Here is an 8,863-nt window from a genome sequence, read left to right as displayed (position 1 = left end):
AGAAGGTGGGCGAGTGGAGAAACATTTGAAACATTTGAAAAGTAAAACAAAAGGAGTCTAATTACTAAAGCCCAATCCTCCGGGAGGCAGGAAGAAGGAACTGAAGAAACAAGACCTTGCAGTTTACCTGGGGAGAGGAAGACGCTCCTGGCCCTGTTGGGACCTCCTGCTGCTGCTTCTGGAGACCCCCCATTTCCCCCACCCCCACCTTTGCCTCGTTCCATTCAAGTGGTTATTGTTGGGACTGAAAAAAACAAAAAAAGAAAAACAGCCTCACTGCCATTGAGTTGATTCTGACTCATAGGGACCCTACAGCGTAGAAGTGTCCACCCCACCCCCAGTGGTTTTCCAAGGCTATAAATTCTTTACAGGAGCAGAAAACCTCATTTTTCTCCCAAGGATTGGCTAGTGGGTTCAAACTGCTCACCTCATGATTAGCAGCCGAATGTGGAAGCCACTAGGCCACCAGGGCTTCCACTGTAAAGACAGTCATGGTACTAGACTGTGGTCCGATGCTGTGGCTAGTGTTCATTGGTCTCTCCCCAAATTGCCTTCTCAGAATGCATCCGTGGGAATTTGGAATCAGAATTGAGCTAGCTCAGCTCCATCTTTCTCCTGGAATGGAGGAGACATAACCTTGGGTGCCAGTGGCCAAAATGACAGGGTGAGTGTAGGAACAGGCAGGGCTAGCCAACAGTGAGAGAATCTGGAAGCCCTGCAGACTGAGGAACGAATGCGAAAGCACTTAGAGGCCCTTGACTCTTTTCCCCAAAGTGTGAAAATTCTAAAACATTTCACCTGAGAAGTATTTGCTGGTTTCCCAAAATTAGTAGACACACAATAAGGACTTAGAGTTATGTTCACATGCAGAAGCAAACAAACCCGACTGACTCTGTTTTAAGGAAGAGCAACTTGAAGGAAACTTTGAAAGGATTCGGAGTAACATTTTACTTGATTTCATTTTTTAATATGGAACGCTTCCTGAATTTTCATGTCATCCTTGTCCAGGGGCCATGCTAATCTTCTCTGTCTCGCTCCAATATTGGTCTATGTGCAGCCGAGGCAGCAGTGGAGGGGCAGGTTAGAGGGCCGTTTGGTCTTCTCCTTGTACATACCAAGGGATAGAAATGTTTCATGGGCTTTCATAAAGGAAGCACTGCTCCCCCTCCCTTATACAAAGAGCCCCAGGGAGGTGTCTAAATTGGGAGAGGGACAGCATGCCAGAATCTGCTACAGAGATGTCCTCCCTTCCTCATTCTCCAACACCTACTTGAGTCCTGAAGACGAGACAAAACAACAATCCCATTGCCATCAAATCGGAGTGACCTATGCAGGCTTTCCAAGATTGTAAATCTCTACTGGAGCCGATAGCCCCATCTTTCTCCTACAGAGTGGCTGTTGCTTTTGAACCACAACCTGAAAAATGCCAACAACAAAAAACCTCACTGTCATCGAGTTGACTCTGACTCAGCAACTCGAGGAGCAAGTAGAACTGACAACTGGGTTGCCAAGGCTGTACATCTTAATAAGGGCAGAAACCTGCCGTCTTTCTCTTACGGAGCTGCTGATGAGTTCAACCTGGTAACCCACTGCCACCAGCACTCCTTAAGGCAAGACCAGCCCTGTCCTATTGCTTTGTATCTTTCCTACCCTCTGCCCCACACCAAGGAGCTTTGGGGGTGCTCTTGGTTAAGTGTTGGACTGTGAGCTTCAAGGTGGGAGGTTCAAATCCAGCAGTCCCTTCCCCAGAGAAAGATGAGGCTACCTGCTCCCATAAAATCTGGGAACCCCTGTATAGGGTCACTATAAATCAGAGTGGATTAGATGGCGGTGGGGTTCATACCCAAGTTGACCCTTATGCCTTAAGTCTTTTAGGCATGGCCAGATAGTTGGGACTTATTTTAATCCATTCTGAGAGTCTCATGTAATTAGTATATGTTGATAGTTTAAGTAATTATATTTTTATATATATTAAAAATACATAAAATTGTTGATAGTTTAATTAATTGTAAATTAATTTTATTTAATAATCATTAATAAAATTATTGTAATAAAATAAAATAATAAGAACTAATTCTGCCTTTTAATTTTTGTTTATTTTTATGTTTATTCTCTATGCTCTTTTCTAGTTATGGTCTTCTTGTTGGTTACAGGAATATTTTTTAGAATTCTATGTAGTTTTATTTACCTCTTGTGCTTTTGGAACAAGCTCTTTGCTTAGCTTCTACAGTGATTTCCCAGGATATGATTATATTGTACTGTGTCTATAGAACTCATTGCAGTGTACTTGCTACTGTTGTTAGGAGCCATCGAGTGCCAACCATAGTGACCCCATGTAGACCAGAACAAAACACTGCCCGGGCTTGAGCCATCCTCACCATTGTCTTTACGAGGGAGTTAACCACCCCTCCTTAAAAAAAATGGGAAAAAGCTCCACTTGGCAGAGCTTTCATAGTTCGCATTTTTCCCACTAGGCAAGCATCCAGCAGCTCGCTCCGAGTTAGTGCACCCAGTGGCATCACCTGGGAAGCTTCTCTGGTGACAGTGAATTTTTTCATAAAAGCAGTTTCACTCAAACCTGGTTTTGTTGTGATGGCTGATTTAAGAGAACAGCATGTGGCTGTGAAATTTTGCTTCCTGCTCAGGGGAAAATGCCACAGAAACTGTTTTGATGTTGAACATAGCTTACAAGGACCGCGCTATGGGAAAAACTCATGTAGGAAAGGTTTTCTCGTTTCAAAAGAGGTGAAATGTCGATTGATGACAAACCTCATTTGGGAAATCCATCAACTTCCTGAACAGATGAAAATGTCGACTGGTAGTACATTTGGAGTTCGTTCCACCAGGTCGACTGTTAATCGAGCTTTCGAGTTAGAGGGTCTGAAAAGATAGTGTAAAAATGTATGACCAAAAAAAAAACCTGTTTGTGGCAGACAAGGTACTGGTTTTGCCACCATGACAATGCACCTGCTCATGCAGCCATCTAGTGCACCAGTTTTTGGCAAAAAAACAGCATGCTTCTCTTGCTCCATACACCTGACTCACCTGACCTCACTCTGTAGGACTTCTTTTTGTTTCTGTGAATGAAAAGGGACATAAAAAGATAGCAATTTGATGACATAGAAGAGGTGAAGAAGACAACAAGGGAAGTACTGTCATCCAGCCAAACAGATGAGTTTGAAAAATGTTCCCAAGAAATCGCTTTTCAGCCTTTTGGCTAAGATCAAGTGAAAAATGTTTCCAAGAATGGAATCGCAGAGTTGACAAATGTAAAAAATTTAAATACATAGCATTGAAAAAAAAATCCCAGTTTTTTGGGGGGTACCCCCTCAGATGCTTTGCCCACTGATGCAGCCACTGTGCCAGTACACCTAGCCCAGGGCTTCCTCTTTTCACTGTCTTCCTACTTTACCAAACACCATGTCTTTCTTCAGCGACTGGTCTCTCCTGACAACATGTCCAAAATATAGAAGACAAGATCTCACCATCCTTGCCTTTAAGGAGCATTCTGACCGTCCTTCTTCCGGGACAGATGGGCTTGTCTTTTTAGTAGTCGATGGTACTTTCAATAGTCTTCTCCAGCACCCCAATTCAAATGCATCTATTCTTCTACAGCCTTCCTTGTTCCTAACTTTCACACACATGAGCCATATGAAAATGTCATGGCTTGGATCAGGCGCACATTAGTCCTCAAAGTAACATCCTTGCTCTTCAACACTCTAAAGAGGTCTTGTGCAGCAGATTTACCTAATGCAATGTGTCTTTTGATCTCTCGTCTGCTGCTTCCATGAGGATTGATTGTAGACAAAATCCTTGATCATTGCAACCTTATCTCCATTTAGCATGATGTTATCTATTGGTCCAGTTGTGAGGATCTGGGGTCTTCTTTACATAGCGCTGCAATCCATACTGGCATTACAATCCTAATCTTCATCAGCAAGTGCTTCAATTCCTTCTCACTTTCGACAAGAAAGGTTGTATCATCTGCGTATCACAGGCTGTTAATAAGACTTCCTCCAATCCTGATGCACACTCTTCTTCACATACTAATGTGTTCATGTTACCTGTGTGAGTGCAACACTGAAACTTTGTCTCTTTTAATCACTCTACCAGTCCGCACCTATGATATATTTCTTCTCGTGTTTTTTCTTTAGCGGCAGCACCACACCAGACCGTGGAATCGCGTGTGCCCCTCCCTCCGGTCTCACCGACGTGGAAACTGTTGCCGTTGCCTCTTTCTGTGCTGTCTTCCCTCCAGCTCCTCTCGGGGGCCTTCTACATCCTTTTCGTTTCAAGGACTCGCTGTCGCCACCGTTCTGTTAAGACTGGCCTACTTCTCTCTTATCTGACAATGTCTTGATTTCCTTTTCATCCCCGAAGCTTCTTTTTAGCATCCAGAGTTAGCGCTTTCTTTGTGCACACTTGAAAGGTCCTGGGCTCTTTCTTTCTTGCCTCCAGGGATTATGATGAGAAATTGGCTGGCATCCAAATTCCTTTCCTGTCTCGGCAAGGTGCATTTTTCTGGGGTGACTTTTAAGGGTTTCTGTTTTGCTTTGTTTTTCCCTACCTGAGGCTGGGGACATTGACTAAGGAAGACCGTAGAAAATTCGATGTCTTTGAATTGTGGTGCTGGCGAAGAATATTGAAAGTGCATTCTAATTGATTAAAAAAAAAAAAAGAAAGTGCATTCTATGGACTGCTTAAAGGGCAAACAAGTCTGTCTTGGAAGAAGTCGGGCCAGAGTGCTCCTTAGAGGCAAGGTTGGTAAGACTTAATCTCGAGTGAGGTAAACACTCTAAAATTAGAATGCAATAAGGGTTGCCCAACACTTGAGAATATACTAAAAAATACCCAAAGGTACATGTGAAGTTGGTGAATTTGCATGCTTTGTGAAGTGTACACCAATAACCTGTTGAAAAAATACACATTCAGAGGGAGGTCAGCAAACAATGGTGGCAGCAATGGGAGACTCTAGGAGAATTCGATAGTTAAAGGCGACAGCAGTTACTACTGTCCTACACCCAGCCCTGCAATAGCAGTTACTACTGTTCTACACCCAGCCCTGCAACAGCAGTTACTACTGTCCTACACACAGCCCTGCAACAGCAGTTACTACTGCCTTACACACAGCCCTGCAACAGCTGTTACTACTGCCCTACACACAGCCCTGCAACAGCAGTTACTACTGCCCTACACACAGCCCTGCAACAGCACTTACTACTGCCTTACACACGGCCCTGCAACAGAGGTTATTACTGTCCTATACTCAGCCCTGCAACAGCTGTTACTACTGCCCTACACACAGCCCTGCAACAGCTGTTACTACTGCCCTACACACAGCCTGCAACAGCAGTTAATACTGCCCTACACCCAGTCCTGCAACAGCAGTTACTACTGCCCTACACCCAGTCCTGCAACAGCAGTTACTACTGCCCTACACCCAGTCCTGCAACAGCAGTTAATACTGCCCTACACACAGCCCTGCAATAGCAGTTACTACTGTTCTACACACAGCCCTGCAACAGCAGTTACTAGTGTTCTACACCCAGTCCTGCAACAGCAGTTACTACTGTCCTACACACATCCTGCAACAGCAGTGGAAACATCTCAGAGCTGGCAGGGCTCTCCACATGGCTTCTCCAGCACCCAGGGCTGCATCAGGGTAAGTTCCTGTGGTTTCTCCTCGGGGATGTCGAGAGTTTCCAAAGGAGTGAGCAGAGAGAGTATCTCCCACTTCCAAGGAGGAAATCCTGAAAGAAAATCTTAGCAGCATGTAAACCACGAGTCCACAGGACCAATGGACCAGGCAGCATCAGTCTCCAGCACCCTCAGACCAGAACAAGATGGCACCTGGCTACCACTTCCAACCACCCTGAAAGGGAGCACATTAGAAGATCCTGGAGAAAATGTGAAACATAATTCAAAATCGTAAAAGAGACCAGGTTTAGTGGTCCGACAGAGACTGCTGGAACCAATGCAATTATAGCCCTTCATCACCCTTCAGGTCTGGAAATGGACTCACCCCTGTGCCTCAATTTCAGGGCACATTAACATGCATGAGGCGTGCACACTTTAGGATCATCAGCCCTCTGAGAGCAAAAGGGCAGCATTACCCAAGGGGAAGTTCAGAAAGGTTGTAAGAGGAGGAGGAATGGAAACAGGAGGCAGAGAGGAAGTGGAATCATTGGTGTTGCATTGTGGGGATTTGAAGTCAATGAGCTGAAACAAGAAGTGTGTCTTCTTTATCAGACTTCACCCAATTCACAAGACAGAGTTTTCAAATCAATAAAGCTTAGAAAGGAAGGACGGAGAGAAGAAAGGATGAAAGAGACAAGATGGAGGAAAGCAAGCAAGTGGCACTGAGAAAACCATTGTGATTTGGGGGGGAAGGATTTATTGGTCTAATATAAAACGAGTGTCCACAATGTGAAAGAAAATAATGAGCCAAAGACAGGCACAGGAGAATAGGTGAAACGAAGCTTACTTCATAATAAGAGAATATAAAACTACATTGAAATACCATGCATTGCTTCTATCAGACTGACAAAGTGAATGCTTGAGAACATTTGACAAGACTCTGTTTTTTAAAAATCATTTTATTGGGGACTCGTACAACTCATCACAACCATCCATCCATCCATTGTGTCAGCACATTTGTACATTTGTTGCCATTATCATTCTCAAAACATTTGCTTTCTACTTGAGCTCTTGGTATCAGCTCATTTTCCCCTCCCTCCCTGCACTCCCTCCCCAATGAATGCTTGATAATTTATAAATTATTATTTTGTTGACAAGACTCTTAATGAAACACCACCAACAACAACAAGCCCAATGCCACGGAGTCGAGGCTCCCTCACAGTGACCCTAATGGACAGGGTAGAAGTGCCTGGGTGTGTCCAAGACTGTCACTGATTGCAGTAGTAGGCCACCTCCTCTTTCTCCTGCAGAGCAACTGGTGGTTTTGAACTTCTGACCTTTAGGATTGCAGCCCAACTCATAATCACTCTGCCACCAGCACTCCCTAGAGAAACACATACTCACCTATTGCTGGGGTGACTGTAAATTGCTCTGTGGAAAGCAATCTGGCAGGATCTATCAAAATTATGGTACAAAAGCACATACACGTTGATCTGACAGAAATATATATATATATTTTTTAAATTTATCGTACATCTATAATGCCAGACGCAGGATATGACTCATGGAAGGTCCTGCACACAACTGCAGCTTTGTACGTAACAGCAAACCATTGGGAACAACCTATATGTCCATCAGGATGAGATCCATGAAAAGCAACAAGGAATCTCTTTATATTTTAAAAGCAGCATTCCCCATGATACGTGAAAGAAACAAGGAGCAGCATGGCATAGCTATTGTGCGTTACCATTTATACAGGACAGGAATGGGCACGAATATACATTTGTGTGACAAGCAAACGTATTGACAAACAAAAAAGTCTTTGAACCTACGTATAAATTGTTTCTTGCCCTTTGTTAGGTTACTGTGTCTTCATTCCATGTCTATTTTGTTTGCTTGTGCTCAAAGGTTTCTTTCTCCATTACGTAACAAGTTTCCTGGGAGCAAGGACTCTCTCTTTCCATCTCTGCATCCCTGTATAAGGAGCCCTGGTAGCCAGAGTGGTTATGAGGTGGGGTGCATCGCGATGAGTCGGCTTCCACTCACTGGCAGTGAGTTGGGATTTGGGGCTGCTTCCTGTTTAGGTTCTTAGCACATGTTGTTGAATAAAAAAAAAAGAAAGAAAATGTGAATAACATGCTCTTGAGGCCCTCTCCGTGGCTGCCTGTCACAGGAAACTAGCCTCCAATGACCAAAGGGCAATATACATCGAGTATAGTCACGTCAGAGAGGAGAGGAAAGATAGGAGAGGGAATACAAACAGGAGTCAGACACATTTTATTGGTAGCATGCTCACCTCAGCCCCTCTCAATGGACCACGTGGAACTGGGAGAAGTGAGAGAGAACCTTTACCATCATGGGACATTTGTGGGTAGCCATAAGACATGCATACTCAGTAGTAACATGGTATCTACATTAAGATCTCTGAGCTCACAGGTGAGGAAACCTAATACCTGTATTGGAGAGAAAGAACAAGGGGAGTTTGGTGACACAGTGGGAAGAGAGAGCAAAAGGATAATGTCTGCTCCTGTGCTATACTGTGTAGAGAGCAGCTGCTGTGTAGAGAGCAGCTACTCTGTTAAAAGCAGCTACTGTGTGTAATGCAGCACTACTGGAGGTAAAACGACACTTTATGAATTACAATTACATATTGTTTTTGTGATTCATCACTATGCTTTAATTAGGTTCAATTTGTAACACTGAAAATACATCATGCATATCAGATATTTATATTACAATTCATATCAATAGCAAAATTACAGTTATGAAGTAGCAATAAAAATAATTTATGGTTGGGGTCACCACAACATGAGGAACTGTATGAAAGGGTCACGGCATTAGGAAGATTGAGACCCACTGTTCTGTAGGGATAGGCAATCAACCATGTGCTCACTTTAAGGCAACATAGCTGTTAAGAGGAGAATCTGCGGGAAAGTATTTTTTTTAATCGTTTTATTAGGGGCTCATACAACTCTTATCACAATCCATACATACATCAATTGTGTAAAGCACATTTGTACATTCATTTCCCTCATCATTCTCAAAACATCCGCTCTCCACCCAAGCCCCTGGCAGCAGCTCCTCATCTTTACCCCTCCCTCCCTGCTTCCCACTCCCTCATAAACCCTTGATAATTTACAAATTATTATTTTGTCATATCTTGCACTGTCCGACATCTCCCTTCACCCACTTTTCTGTTGTCCGTCCCCCAGGGAGGAGGTCACAT

The 8,863-nt window shown here is 43.8% G+C and overlaps 1 non-coding gene across 1 annotated transcript; it reads right to left on the bottom strand.

Annotated features, from left to right (window-relative positions):
- Nucleotides 1-963: 963 nt before the first annotated feature.
- Nucleotides 964-1,068, bottom strand: LOC115869418. Its single transcript, XR_004046169.1, has one exon. It is a non-coding gene; the product is annotated as a U6 spliceosomal RNA (small nuclear RNA).
- Nucleotides 1,069-8,863: the final 7,795 nt, after the last annotated feature.

This window comes from Echinops telfairi, unplaced genomic scaffold (genome assembly GCF_000313985.2).
Source record: "Echinops telfairi isolate 266 unplaced genomic scaffold, ASM31398v2 ScPeMD7_25;HRSCAF=90, whole genome shotgun sequence".
Lineage (NCBI taxonomy): Eukaryota > Metazoa > Chordata > Mammalia > Afrosoricida > Tenrecidae > Echinops > Echinops telfairi.
The sequence above is the reverse complement of the archived record's forward strand: the minus strand, read 5'-3'. Positions and strand labels throughout refer to the sequence as shown.